Consider the following 14,713-nt stretch of genomic DNA (forward strand, 5'->3'; position numbering starts at 1 on the left):
TGCCAGGCCAGTGTGTGGTGCTGTAATTCTGCCACAGAAATACACTAAAAACGGAGAAGAAGAGTTGTGGCTAGCAGGGGTATAGCAGTGGTCGGAGGTGAGGCAAAATCTCACAATAAAATAACAATAAATACATTTGCTGCTTAACAGATGTGTTTTATTAATGCCTACACCTACCCCAACCCAAAACATACCCTTACAACAATGCAGATACGGTAATTAAATGACGCGATATTGATGTGCGCATGCCCAGTGCCCGTAGTTGTATCCCTTACCTCTTTCACCTTGCTGGACATAGTGTGATGACATCACCGTTTCAGAAAATATACGGATTCGCTGTACACACGAAAACGGAAGATGATCGTTTTCAGATTTATCCGCTTTGGGGCCCGGTTTCGAAAAATATCGGATGCATGCTTCTAAAACGCCGGATCCGTGTGGACGAAACGCTGATACTTTGTATACGTATACAGCTAAACGCGTCTCCGTGTGGACGGGGCCAAAGACACCTACTGTAATATACACTGGGAACGATAAGACTATAAAGTGCACTGATTTTTCTGGATCATTGTCCGAATCCTCTGTAATCTCTGGGTATTGTACGCCTAATGTAATTTTTATGACCTAAATCAGCAGTGAACAATTCGTTTTGTTTAAACTATGCTTAGGGGCATCATTCTCTTTCCATACAGCATACAATTTCTGCAAGAGACCTGATCTCAAAGCGCAGCATGAAATTGGAATTCCACTCAGGAAGGCTCTTAGTAGAGACAGTTTGCTGAAGGTGCAAAATTGCTGCAAGGTCTGTGGCAAATCACACAACACTGTCATCTGAGCATCTCTCATCCCCTCCCTCTTGTCTCTCAAATGCACATGCTCGCTGTCTCTTCGCAGGTTCTGCGATGTGGATTTATGTCCCCTGTCACAGTATTAAAGATGAAATTCCTCAATGTTACCCTGCTATCTGTGCATGCCAGGGACCCATGCAGCTCAATAACCTCTGCATTGATTTAACGCATACGCCGGCGTGACTTGCATTGCCACATATGCACAGTGAGAAATTGTACAAAACCTCTAACACTGCAAAAATCATATTCCTAATGAGTATAATTATAGAGTCTAATTATGCAGTTAAAAAGTTTAAAAATCCTTAAAATTAGAGGATATTTGTCTGTATTTGCAATACACGAGCCGCGGTTCAGCTGCGCGAGACAAACGCTGGCAGTGTGAATCCATAATGGTCGTGCGTGCCTCCTGCTCTCCATACACACTTTTTCTGCCCTGCCAACGTGCTGCTTGTGTGTGCGGTGTAAAGCCGGTGTTATACCACACTGGCACATCCTCCAACTCCGGCCAGCCTTCCTTAAAGGGTTACTTCAGCGATTAGCATATGGCTTTGTATCAGTAGAAACTCTGGAGTATATACAAATGATTGTGCTTCTCCCCCTGAGACAAGAGAGTTATGCATTTTATTTCTGGAAAAATTCCTCCCAAGACTCAAATATCGTCAATTTGCGCCATCGGAGGAATTGTTGGCCAGATGCTAAAGACCACAGCCAGCAGAGGGAGCCATTTTAGCATGTTTTCAACACGCGTGGGGGGATGGGAGATCACACTCACAGCTGCAGCCTCAGGCATTCATGTTTAAATGGTGCGGCCAGCAGAGCAAAGTAAGTCTTTCAACTTCTCAAACTAATTCCTATGAAAGTTTTCATAAGGCATGAACTGAAAACGCAGCAGACTGAACATGCGCTGTGAATCTATGCCGCGGACCTGTTTACCTCAGCTCTCATCACGAGCTCATCCATGACTGTCAATATATCTGACTCCTGCAGCGTTTTGGACTGTGAGACTCCCTCCGCGCCTAAATCACATATTGAACAGACATGTTCAGTTTTTAATTGTAGTGTCTGTTCTCTAACTGAACTGATTTTATGATGATCCCGGTCACAGTGGGAAAGTGATCAGTGATTCAGTAATCTAGTAGCAGTGGCTTTGGGTGTGGCCACGTAGGGCAGCAAAGCATTCTGGGAATTGTTGTCTTTCATCCCCATAAGACAAAAATACGATTTCTGTCTTTTCTCAGTCTAGAAAGCACTAAATTAAAAAATAATTTATAGTGCTGGGCAACGATAAAAATGTTCAATCGTGATTAATCGCATGATTTTCTGTGATTAATCGTCATTAATCGCAGTATGCGCAAAATTCAATAATAAATACAAAAGTGCTGCTAAATGAACAAAAGTGCAATAACATATGGTTTGCAAACACTTTAAACAAATGAGGTGCTTTTTACAGCAGTTAAAAGTTAGTAACAGTTACAATATTTCTTGTAAATATCAACTTATAAACAATAAATTAAATTGGTGTTATACATATATTGATTCTGTAGTAATATTCTCATCAGTGTTCTGTCAGCTTTTACATAGGCCTACTTAAATCTTAAATTCTTACATTTGATTAATAAATTCAGTTATAATAGTAAAAACACTATAGGCTGTTACCAATCAAATTAAATAATTTAAACTGCAAAAAATAATGTTCCCTTTCGAAAGGGAACTCGCGCTGCGTCAGCTGACGCTACGGGGAACGCCTTCAGCGTGACAGGTGTCTGAAATCGCTATCAAATCACAATCCTACTGACCGTCGGCAGCTGGTGATGTCATCACCGTGCGACCAGGAAGTATAAAAAGGCACTGTGCCAACATGACAACATCCTTTCGTCTTCAGGGACTGTTTTGTCTGGTTCGCTGGAAAGTCAGAATGAAGTGCACACGCAAAGTGAAGGGAGCGTACAGGAAGTGCGCTGATCCGTGTCCCAGGTTTCTTACGCCTGAGGACACACACACCCTTTGTGTGCTCTGCCTGGGGGAAGAGCACGCGCGGGAGGTTCTCGAGGGGGCCTCCTGCGCGAACTGCGAGCGTTTTCCGTTGAGGACGCTCCGCTCTCGCCTGGCCTTCTTCTCGAGGGAAGAGGAGCCAGCATCTGGGAGCGGTCCCGCTCAAGCTGAGGCTGAGCGGCACCGTCTGTCCTGGGGCTCCCAGATGGACCTGGCTCATCGTCTGGAGAGTACAGTTCTCGCGGATGATCAGCCAGGTCGCGAGAGCAGGCTGACGGAGGAGGAGTCGGATGGAGACTCCTCCTCGTCGTCAGCCCATGCTCTTCCGGTCGATCAGAGGATGGCTGTGGATGAGGGGGAAAATGAAGCTGAGGCTGAATCCTCCCAGCCATCCTGCCCCGTGTATGGGGAGCTGTACGATGTGATGGGGCGCGCGGCGCTGAGACTTCAGCTGCCGTGGCAGAGAGCCAGGGGAGAGGCCGCCCGCCCTGACAGATTGGGCGATCGGTTTCTCCCCGACCATAGCCGCCCAGCTCCCGGGAGCCTTCCATTCCTCCCCGACCTTCACGAGCAGGTCGTGGGGGCATGGAAGAAACCCTACTCGGCGCGAATCCATCGGCATCAGCGGTTTAACTTCGCTGATGTCGAGGGATTGGCCGAGGCAGGGTATGTGTCGATGCCGCCCATCGATGAGACGTTCGCGAACTATCTCGCGTCCGGGCGGCCATCGACACTAAGAGCTCCAGCCCTGCCGTCTAAACCATTAAAGACGACCTCGCGTCTTAACGGCAGGGCATACACGTCGGCGGGTCAGGCGGCGGCGGCCTTGCACACAATGGCAGTGTTGCAGGCCTATCAGGCCGATCTGCTGAGGGACCTCGATCAGGGGGAGGGCCTACCCCCTGATGCGATGGCTGAGTTGCGCCGCACCACGGATCTCTCTCTCCGGGCGGCCAAATACACAGCAGTCGCCATCGGACGGTCGATGGCGGCTATGGTCGCCACGGAGAGGCATCTGTGGCTGAACCTGGCGGACATCGGGGGGAAAGAAAAGGCTTTTCTCCTTGATGCCCCGGTCTCGCCCTCTGAGCTTTTCGGCACCTCCGTCGAGGCGGTGGTGGGAAAGTTCAGAGAGGCGAGGGCGCGCTCAGCGGCATATAGAACGTGTATTCCGCTGAGGTCCGGGGCGGCGCCCAGGCAGGAGGGTGTCCCTGGCCCTTCGAGGTCCGAGGATCATCGATTGGGCCAACGCAGCAGCGTAGCCTCTCGGGCGCCCCCTCCGTGGAGGAGTAGGACGCAGAAGAGGCGGGACACCCGCAACAGGAGGAGGGACATCGGGGAGAAGAGCCGCTTCCAGCGCCGGAAGCGGGGTGGTGAGTCTCCGCCCCCGAGGGCGCGGAAGTGATGTAAATGTGTCCCCTCCTTTGTTTTTCTGTTATGTTCTTTTCTCTCCCCGGGCGCGCTTCACACCAGGCCGCGCGGGCCGATGATGAGCGGATGTGAGACTCTGACGGCCTGCCAGGCCGGTGTGTGCTCTGCCCGCACACAGTGCATCGTCTCTGGGAATAGCGGGATTTCGCGGCCGCCTCCAAAAAACGGCCTTGTTTGAGAATGAAGCGCCCCACCCTCAGGTTAGTGCGCCGAAGCATGCATGTTACATGAAGCGATGAGGCACTGAAGACAGCGGGTGAGTCCCCTTTTAGGGCAAACATTCTTCTTTTAATGCCGTATGTTTGGACTCTATGCTTCCCTGAGGGTTATTTTGTCTACAAAAGATGAAGAAAAGTGTAACAGTGGGCCTGTAGTTCCCCGGTAAAGGTGGCTAGAACGATGTTTTGTATAAACACAGTGTGTTTATGTAGGCTGTATGTTTGCTAGTGTAGCAACAGTAGTTTATAAGGCTGTTTCTCTTCTGGATATGTGTAATATGAGCAGTTGAGGCCACCGCACATGCCGCGGGCATGTAGCGGCGATATAAACTGACGTATGTTCTCCTGGCGAACGTTTTTAGCTGTAGCCACCTCTGGGTAGCGTTGGCACCTCTGCTAGTGAAATATCTAGATGAATTTCTGAGGTTAGGCTAGCGCATGAACTACAGTAAGGTCTGTCCCAGCCCTGTTTAGGGCCGTTGTGTGTGGGATTATCAGACCGATGCTAGTGCATCAAGTTGGCCTAGGCTGTTAATGGGATGACGGTGGCGTCTCGCGGTGGCATATCGCCCTGGCAGTTGCCCCGGGCTCCTGTCGGTAGTCCCGCAGGAGCTTTATATCCCTACCCGGCCTCCCCGCAGTAGGGTCGTCCGGCCAATGCCCACCCCCCTTCTGCATTTGGGGGTTATTATTAATGCATAAAGGTGTGTAGCAGAATGAATCGCGACTCAGCCAGTGGTCGTGGGGACGGGGTAGGCGTCTCTTCGCGGTGCGCAGTTAGACTGGTTTTGCTAGCCCCGCCCCCCAGAGCTAGTGCGGCCGCCACTTCTGGGCGGCCCCCCGGCTTGGTTCAGGAATGGCCGGTTATGTGTGTGTGTTCAATATCTTTCACTTTTTGCTCTGTGTCTTCTGCTTCACCTTTTAGGCTCGGGTCGAGCTGTACTTCGCAACCATCTGAAAGCATCGGTTGGTAGGATGCTCCCCTGGAGTCGAAACACTGTCACGGCTGATGCCCTTGCGCGGACGGCGGACCGCTGGACGACCAGACGGCCGCCCTGGAGGCAGGTGGCGTAAGTTGTACTCCCCTCGCTTTAGAGGGTTCAAGGCGCTTTATGCTGAGTGCACTGCTGTGGGCATTGTGTTTTAGGTCCACGCTGGTAGGCGCTGCCTGAGAGACTGTGCCGTCGCAGAAGGCTGCTATGGGCCGCTGGGGCGGACCGACTATAGAAGGCTGGCTGGCGGGAGACACCAGCCGAGGCAGTCCGGGCAGTTAACTCTGGGTCAGGTGGTAGGCCTCAGTAGGCCTCCCTGCGGGTGAGTTCCGACGTCGTGGCCCATGTGAGCGGGGAGGGTTCTCCCCAACGATGTCGGTTGCAGTAGAAACCTCGTCATAAGTAGGCCCCTAACGGCCTCCCTGGGGATGAGTCCCCAGGTAGTGACTGGATACCCAGTCCTCATCAGCCAGCAGACAGCCACTGTCAGCCCGACTTTAAGGGCTCGCTGAGTTTCAGCACGCCTCACATGGCGTCCCCTGAGGGGGTGACCTAGGGTTCCGACCATTGGTTGACAGGATCTAGGCCGCTTGAGGCCGCCTGTAGGGTGAGCCCCGGTTCCCAGGTCTTGCAACAGTGTGCGCGGGTGCTAGCCAGGCGGCTAGCATAGTCTGCTATCAGGGACGGGCCGCTTCAGGCCGTCCTATGATCGTTTCCCGGCCCTGCGGGGTTTCCGGTGGGATTTGCCATCGGATAAGCACCATATGTCACCAATCTAATAGGGAACTGCCATTCGGCAATAGGCCTCTCCGGGCCGCCCTAAAAGACCGGACTGTACGTAGGCATCAAACAGGCCTCCCTGGAGGCGAGCCCCGGGAACACAACAGCTCCCAACAGTTTGCACGTTGGCTGACAGGAAGTAGGCCGCTCTAGGCCGCCTGAGGGTGAGCCCCCGAGCTGGGACGCTCGGTAGGCCAGTGTATTATGCTGTCAGGCCTCTTTTGGCCTTTTTGGGAGGGATTCCCGGACCAGGTCTCGGTGACAAGCTAGCTATTAGCATGGGTGGCTTCTGGCGCTATAGCCTCATGAGCCAGTGAGGAACCAGTAAAGCCACCTGCCTGCAGGCCGCCTGAGGGTGAGCCCCGAGCTGGGACGCTCGTTAGGCCAGTGTATAATGCTGTCAGGCCTCTTTGGGCCTTTTTGGGAGAGGATTCCCGGACCAAGGTCTCGGTGACACGCTAGCCATTAGCGTGGGTGGCTTCTGGCGTTATAGCCTCATGAGCCCCCTGAGGAACCAGTAAAGCCACCTTCCTGCGGCTTTTGACAGCAAACAGCTAACACTAACGGTGCTGGGTGGAGGCGCCTCATGGCCTCCCTGGAGGGGAAACGGTTCCTTGGGACAGGAACGTATAACTGGCTTTGGGCTGACAGCTAGCGGCTGCCCGCCGGTGGGTCCCGGCCTGCGCCGGTAGAACTCAAGGGCGGGCTTATGCCCTAGCACAACGAGACTCCGTTTCTGCTGCGCAGTCCCTTCAGGACAGGGACTGGCTAGCCTACAGCATGGGTTACCTACCAAGCTGGCTTAAGAGCTCCCCTCATTGAGGGTCGTCTGCGAGCTTACGGCCGCTTGAGTCTGATCAGACGGGCAGGCCCCCCTCGGGGCCTCCCGGGTAGATCAGTCCATAGGCCTTTTTTAGGCCTCCTGAGCACCCCTGTAATAAATGTGCTCGGTAGATCCTAGGATCGAGCAGAAGAGACTCCCCTCGATGGCAAGGGTAAGAAGCACTAAGCTGAGTACTGCTCTCCAGGATTCCCGTCTCCGAGTTCCGGTCTGAGGAGGACACTGCCACTTTGCAGTCCCTCAGTCTGGATGCTCATAAGTAGAGCGATGTCCGGAGGCTCTGTTTTGACAGACAGGGTTGGCCAAGCTGGGGTGTCCCACAGAAGTGATGCCAGGTGAGGCCTCCCTGGTGGCATTCGGTGAAGGGCTTTCCCGAATTAGTGACGGCTGGTGGCGCCCTCGGGTCCCCTAGCCACATTCCCTTAAGGGACTCCTTCCTTCGAAAGTAGTAGGTCCCAGGCCCTCGAGCAAGCCGAGAGTAGGAAACCTCAGTTAAAACTTGTTTAGGTTCTCTCTTAGGCATATAGCTTGGGCTATGACCGTAGGGAATGATGTCACTGGCAGCCTGTGTGGCTAGAGGGGGAGTGGTTCAGACTTTCCGCGAACACTCGTCCAGGCAGTTCTCACTGCCAGTAAGGGGCGTGCACTCCCCTCAGCATGGCGGCGTGGGTATATCGTTCCCCGTAGCGTCAGCTGACGCAGCGCGAGTTCCCTTTCGAAAGGGAACGTCCCCGGTTACGTATGTAACCTTAGTTCCCTGAGAACAGGGAACGAGACGCTGCGTCACATGGCCATGCTTCTAGGTGTGCCTGCCCACAGTCCCTTCAGACGAAGCGGATGTTGTCATGTTGGCACAGTGCCTTTTTATACTTCCTGGTCGCACGGTGATGACATCACCAGCTGCCGACGGTCAGTAGGATTGTGATTTGATAGCGATTTCAGACATCTGTCACGCTGAAGGCGTTCCCCGTAGCGTCAGCTGACGCAGCGTCTCGTTCCCTGTTCTCAGGGAACTAAGGTTACATACGTAACCGGGGACGTTATACAATTGATGTTCTAAATAAAACATGCAATCATACTTTTAAACATAACCGCCAATAGGGGGCAGCAAGTGAGTCGTTTATTCAAATGATTCATTCAAAACGCTGAATCATTTAGTTACAAAACACCGCGCTGAGTGTTGCTTTCCTCTGGAACTATTTTCATTTCAACTTAATATTAAATAGGCTACTGTTTATTGAACTAGGCTACACCATTCATGCTACACAATTCACGATTGCAAAGTCGACTTGTGTTATTAACTACAATATCATAAATATCAACAACTACAAAAAACTCAGTTTTACCCTAGTATGTTTCTTCTGTGAGTTTATATTGCTGCTCAATTGTTTTGATTTCTCCACGAATGCGCGACTTGTTAACGTACCAGAGGCAGAGATACACTCATCAATCGCTGTTTACATTGAATATAACAAAAACAACAAAAAAATCTGAATCATTCTCGCATTTCTGGTTATTTTTATATTTTATTTGTCCCAGACAAAGAATGTCAAGCTTTTGGCTTAGGCTACAGACAGCACTGTATTCTCCTGTGACCAATGGTTTGTCTGTATGTGTATTCAGAGGCAGTTAGCAATGGCCTTTCAATATAATAATAAATAACTGCGTTAATGCGCGATAAAATAATTGTTGGCGCTAATTAATGAATGTGTTAACGCGATAATAACGCGTTAACTTGCCCAGCCCTAAAAATTACAAATTTTTACTACATTAATGACCCAGTTTAAATACAGATTCATCTTCCCAGCGCTGAAGTACTCCTTTAACTCTCCCTCCTGCCATTTCACATGACATGACCTGCAACACTTCACTTTTACTGTTTTTTTTAACTTCTTTTACTGAATGTCCACACACACCTCTTTGCGCAATAAGGACACCACTGTCTGAGGTTACAAACGGGCATGAGGCTAAATTGCACATGCGTCAAACCATGCAATGCATGTGCTCCGGACCGAGACAAGCGGACCAAGTGGTTCATTTTTTTCATGTACCATGCCACCCCTTCGTCCGACTAATTGCACCTTATCTTATCTATGCATGCATCATCTTTTTATTCTTTTTATAACTAGTAGACACTTGCACATATTGTTCTGAAATAACCTTGACAGTGATCCATATAATAAAAAAAAAACAAGAAGGTTTTTAACATCTGTCTGACAACTTGGTTTTGTAACTTGTAGCCTTCTCGCTGTGAATAACTTGAGTGTTTTTGCCGTGAAAAATGAGGATTAATAAAATAAATACAGCCACAATGCCTCAGTTTTTACATCATTTTTATTCAAAATTATTAATTGCTCTGCTCTTGAAGGACTTAGTCGACTTACTTTTTTTTTACATATTATTTCTCCACCCTTTGAAAAAATCCTTTCACAAGGGACACTTGTTGCTGGCATGCACAAATATTGTGTAGCAAGTACATACAAATGAGGGAAAATTACTACTCTCTCTTTCAGTAAGTGAGTGGATCATGCGCTCTTGGCAAAAATGCATCCTTGAGGTACTTTTTCACTTCTACTGTTGCATCAGCTGTTGCACTGTGTGTCATACCTGTCAATTATCCCGTTTTGGCCGGGAAGGTCCCGTATTTTACCATTATTTCCCGCCGTCCTCCCATTAGTATTTTTCTGTAAATATCCCGTATTTTAACCGCCGTTATTAATAAATAATAATACCGGAAGAAAAAAAACAAAACATTTCCAATCTGAGCTCTGTAACTAGCCTCGCGATAACTGCCATCTGCAGTAGCCTACAGTACTGTAGGGTGCTGTTATAGCGAGGTTAGTGTGTGAGGTCAGATGACGAGTGACAACGCGGGAAAAACAAAAAAACAAAACAGATGATGGACGTAAGACGGAAGGCACTCCTGCCAAAAAAATAAAACCCTCATGTAAATACCGTGATCAATGGGACACCGAATTAAATTTTTCTAAAGAGGAGTGGGGGGGGGGGGGGGGGCAATCAAGCATTTTGTACGTTTTGTAACTGCGACCTCAGCATCTCACATCCACATCATGTGCGACAGCGGAAGATCTCTTAAAGTGATAGTAACCACTTACAATGACAATGTAAAGAACTAAAGTAATTGCTCACTAAATAATCTCTGCTCTTCACTAAATAACTCCAGTACCTTTAATAAGGATTAATCTATATATAATTCATAACTAATGCAGTGCAAACTGATAACAATTTATGTATATTTCTTACTTGTTAAGTTGTTATACAAGAAGGAAGAGCACAGGTACAAATTAAAATTATTATTATTATGGGTCTATGTGAGGATTTATAGCCCATCCCACCCCCACCACGTTGACAGGTATGCTGTGTGTCTGGGTTTCAAATATATGGGTATCAAACAGTTCCCATAAACTGTCCAGGGTTTCTGTTTGGTTTTGACATTTGTGGCTCTGAATGAAAATTACATCAACAATTAGTTACAAACCATAAACTGACGGCACATATGAAGTATAAGTGACATAATTATTCACATGACATATCGCCATAAAGTTAGATGAAGACTGAAACTGCTCACCAGAAGATGCTTTGTTTGAACGCATCAGCGAAGAGCACTCCAGTGTGATGTTCTTTTCATTCTCCTGGGCTTTGGCAGCATTTCCAAAAGCAACATTTTTGAACCTTGGGTCCAGCAGTGTGGCAAGTGCCAAGGCTCTGAAGGACTCATACCTCCCACATCTGTAGTGTAGACCTTCTGTGCATGTGCTTGTGCTGCAACATCCTGTAGAGAGGTATACGTTTCGAAGCTGACACTCTCTGTTCCTCTGACAACTATGTTGTTGCTAGTTAAAACGGTTGCGTTACTGACAATGATTCTTCAATAATGTCATACTCAAAACTTGTCAGAAGACCAATATCACTCTTTAAATTGGAAAGTGCAGCGCCCACTGGCTTTCGTTGCTCGTGCAATCGTTGCATCATATCAAAAGGGCTGTTCCATCTTGTGTCAACCTCCTGTATCATCTTCAGAGTTGGTCTGCACATCAAGCCCTGCATCTCCACAAGCTTGTCCTTTGTTTTGCAGCTGGATCTAAACAACCCCACAATCTTTTTGGCTTTCTGCCGTATTTCATTGATGACTGGGGTTTGATCCAGGGCCTTTTTCACAATCAAGTTCAAAGTATGGGCAAAACATGGGACTGACATCGAAGGTTGAGTAGCTCGACTCTTAGGATCATGTTAGATACATTGTCAGTCACCATACTCAGAACTTTGGAGGTTATTCCCCACTCAGCCATTAGCAATGATTTAGCCTCCATGAGATGTTGGGCTGTGTGGGTTTGGTAAAAGCTCCTTACACCCAGTACAACAGTTGCCAGCTTTGCCTCTGGTGTTATGTAGTGGCAAGTTACACCAAAGTATCAATCCATATTAATGTAGGACCACATGTCAGCCGTAAGGCTAACAAATTTTGCCTTTTTTAGGTCCTCCATGGTCTTCTTCTTGGTGTCGTTGTACCTTTCGGTGACTATCGTTTTAAGCACCTTCCGGGATGGAAGCTTGGATCAAGCTTGTTCACAAAGGCCATGAAACCCTCATCATCCTCCTTGATGGTGAAGGGCTGCAAATCCTTCATCACCATGTTTACAAGAGCCTCATCCAATTCCCTCTGTCTTTTAAAAGAAGATAAATATAAAAGATGAAACGTACTTCAAGACAGATATGTTGAAAAAAAAAGAAAAAAGAAATAGTGCACAGCTATTACAAGTAGCCTACTGGTTCATTATTTGGAAACCTTTCTAGACAAACACGTTTGCTAAAGTTTATGATCAGATAGACACAGATCAAACTGAATATAGAACTACAACAATTAGGGCTGGCTGGCTGCAGTAGCTAAGTTTGTAAAGTGATATATTTCAATATTGACAGTAAAGCTGTGTTTAACACAATTAGGAGTTGTGATTGGAACATTACTTTGTAGGGGTGGTTGACACAGGAATAGCCTACGCCTATTTAAAACTATATACTTTCTAAACAGTGTCCCAACAACACTTTGTGACTTTATCTGAATTATATTTCAAACAATGCATACCTTGCTTAGACAGCCCAGCAGTGTCCGTAGCAGGCCTAGGTACAGCAGGAATGTTACCATCCTCTGCACCCTCCAAAATGGCAGGATCAGTGCTCCTCAAATGGCGCATCGCTGATAATGTTTTGTTGCAGTAGGCTAGCTGCCTATCACAAATCATCCATCTCACTTAATGTGGCGTTTCCAAATGGAAATGCTCCCACACCACAGATGTACGATATCTCTTATGTGGAGCCTCCATATCTATATATCAGCTATGAATCTTTCTCTCTCTCTCTCTCTCTCTCTCTCTCTCTCTCTCTCTCTCTCTCTCTCTCTCTCTCTCTCTCTCTCTCTCTCTCTCTCTCTCTCTCTCTCTCACTCACATACACACATACTTACTATAAATCTCACGTGTATCAAAATCACTACTATCACAAAATGTATCTCCTCTCACAAAACCCACGAGGTGAAGATGGATTAACTTCACTTTTAAACTGTGGGGAATGATGTTCATATAGATGTGTGACTGTGCGGTTTGTTCCCGCCTCTTGCGTTCAAAGCAGTTTCGACAGGCGCACTTCGGCAGTTCATTTAGCGGTATAGTCACATGACATGGGCGTTTTGAATCACAGTCCGTTGCAGTGTTTCGAAACATCTGCGCTTCGGGATCTCGACACAGTGTTGAAATGTCAGATTCACGTCAGCCATCCCTAGTATTCTTATGTCTTATGCATATGTTATCACTATTTTAATACATTTATATGTAAAGCACTTTGAATACATTGCCATTGTGTAATGTAATGAAATCTGCTATACAAATAAACTTGCCTTGCCTTGCCTAAGCTAGATTTGTTTACATCTAGCTACCACAATACCTTGCGCTCAGGCAGTTTGGCGTGACTTTACCTGGAATGTTACAAAGTCAAGAGTTGTGGTTTGAAGTCATAGCGTACAGCTTAAATCCTGCCTGGAATACAGCATTAAATACACAAGTGAGGCTAATTAATAGAAAGTGAAACAGGGGCTTAATGTAATCCAAAGGAACTAAGACGGGTAAGCAGACAGAAAACCAAAACTAAAACACAAACAAATGGAACATAAACCTGACAGGTATGATCTCAAAACACTTTTAGCATCGTGCATGACTAAACTAATACATTATTATGTCTGCATCACATAACCAACTCCATATGTATGGCTTTTCTGAGGGAGTAAACTTGCTTGTTAGCCCATCGGGAACAGTATTGTACTTGCAGTGTGGAGTGGCCTGGATATGACCAACGCATATCTGAGAGTCTGCCGAGACCGTGTCAATTAAACTCCCCCCTCTAAATGCTGCATCTATACGACATCCTCAATAAATTCGTCTCCGGTATGAAGACTCCAATCTTTCGAATAATCGTATAAATATCTATTTACGTAATATGACTTAAGACCTGCAGTGTTGGCAGAATTATAATCATACACTGTTTGTTCGTCGGCCAGCGAGAACTGGCTCCCCGACTGCCTGTTTTCTCCCAATGTTGTTTTCTCTCCATTCTGGCCCTGAAAGAGTTTTGGTTCCTTGGCACCGTTGCCTTTGGCTTGCTCAGTTGGGGACACCTACATTTAAACTATATTACCGATCTGCCCCCATTGACAGTAAATTATCATTTAACTCTTTCCCCGCCAAACACAGAAATTTCCATTATTTGTGAGAAAACGCTTCCAGGCCAATAACGGAATTTTCCGGGTTTCCGTGTTTTTACTGTCGGGCACTAGGGGGCGCTATAGCGCATCTTATGAAGGAGAGTACTGAATCTCCTGATCAAAACACACGTGAGGAAGACGCAGTAAAACGAGCGATCGCATGTAATCATATGCATATTAAAAATAACTTGATCATCCTCATTAAACAGCCTATGAATCAAAACTGCCTAATGTTACTGAATGAAATGTGGACCCAGGACGAGCTACAGGACTGTGTAAGCATTAGGGGTGTTGATGGACTCGATCTACTCCATCTGTGTTTGATCATCGCTCTGAATCTGATCTGGAAACAGTCTATCACAAAAACGTGATTTTCTCAGCTTTTTGTTTAAAATGTTACTTTTTTTATGAAACCTACCCATATTCAAGTGTTGATAAAAAAGTAATCCATGAAGCTAGAATAAAACGTTTTTGTTTTTGTTTTTAAGAAGAGGGTTTGCTCTTTATTTTGATATATTGCATGCTCAGATATTCATTAAAAAATATTCTATGGGCTATTAAATTTTGGTGAAAATTGTCAAAAACCCTGGCAACGGCTGGCAACTTTTTTTAAAAAACGCTGGCGGGGAAAGAGTTAAATTAGCTGGATAACATCACCGTTTTCACCAGAGCGGCTGTACAGCCGAATTAAATGATGTTGCATTATCTTCGTGTTAACACTGTGAAGCTGCTTTAAATCTTGGACTGAAACGCACTATATAAATAAAGGTTATTTTATTTTATTTGAGTGCCTGGGTACAATTCATGTGAAGCAATTCACAAAAACAGCCCAAAAACAT

Source organism: Pseudorasbora parva, chromosome 20 (genome assembly GCF_024679245.1).
Source record: "Pseudorasbora parva isolate DD20220531a chromosome 20, ASM2467924v1, whole genome shotgun sequence".
Lineage (NCBI taxonomy): Eukaryota > Metazoa > Chordata > Actinopteri > Cypriniformes > Gobionidae > Pseudorasbora > Pseudorasbora parva.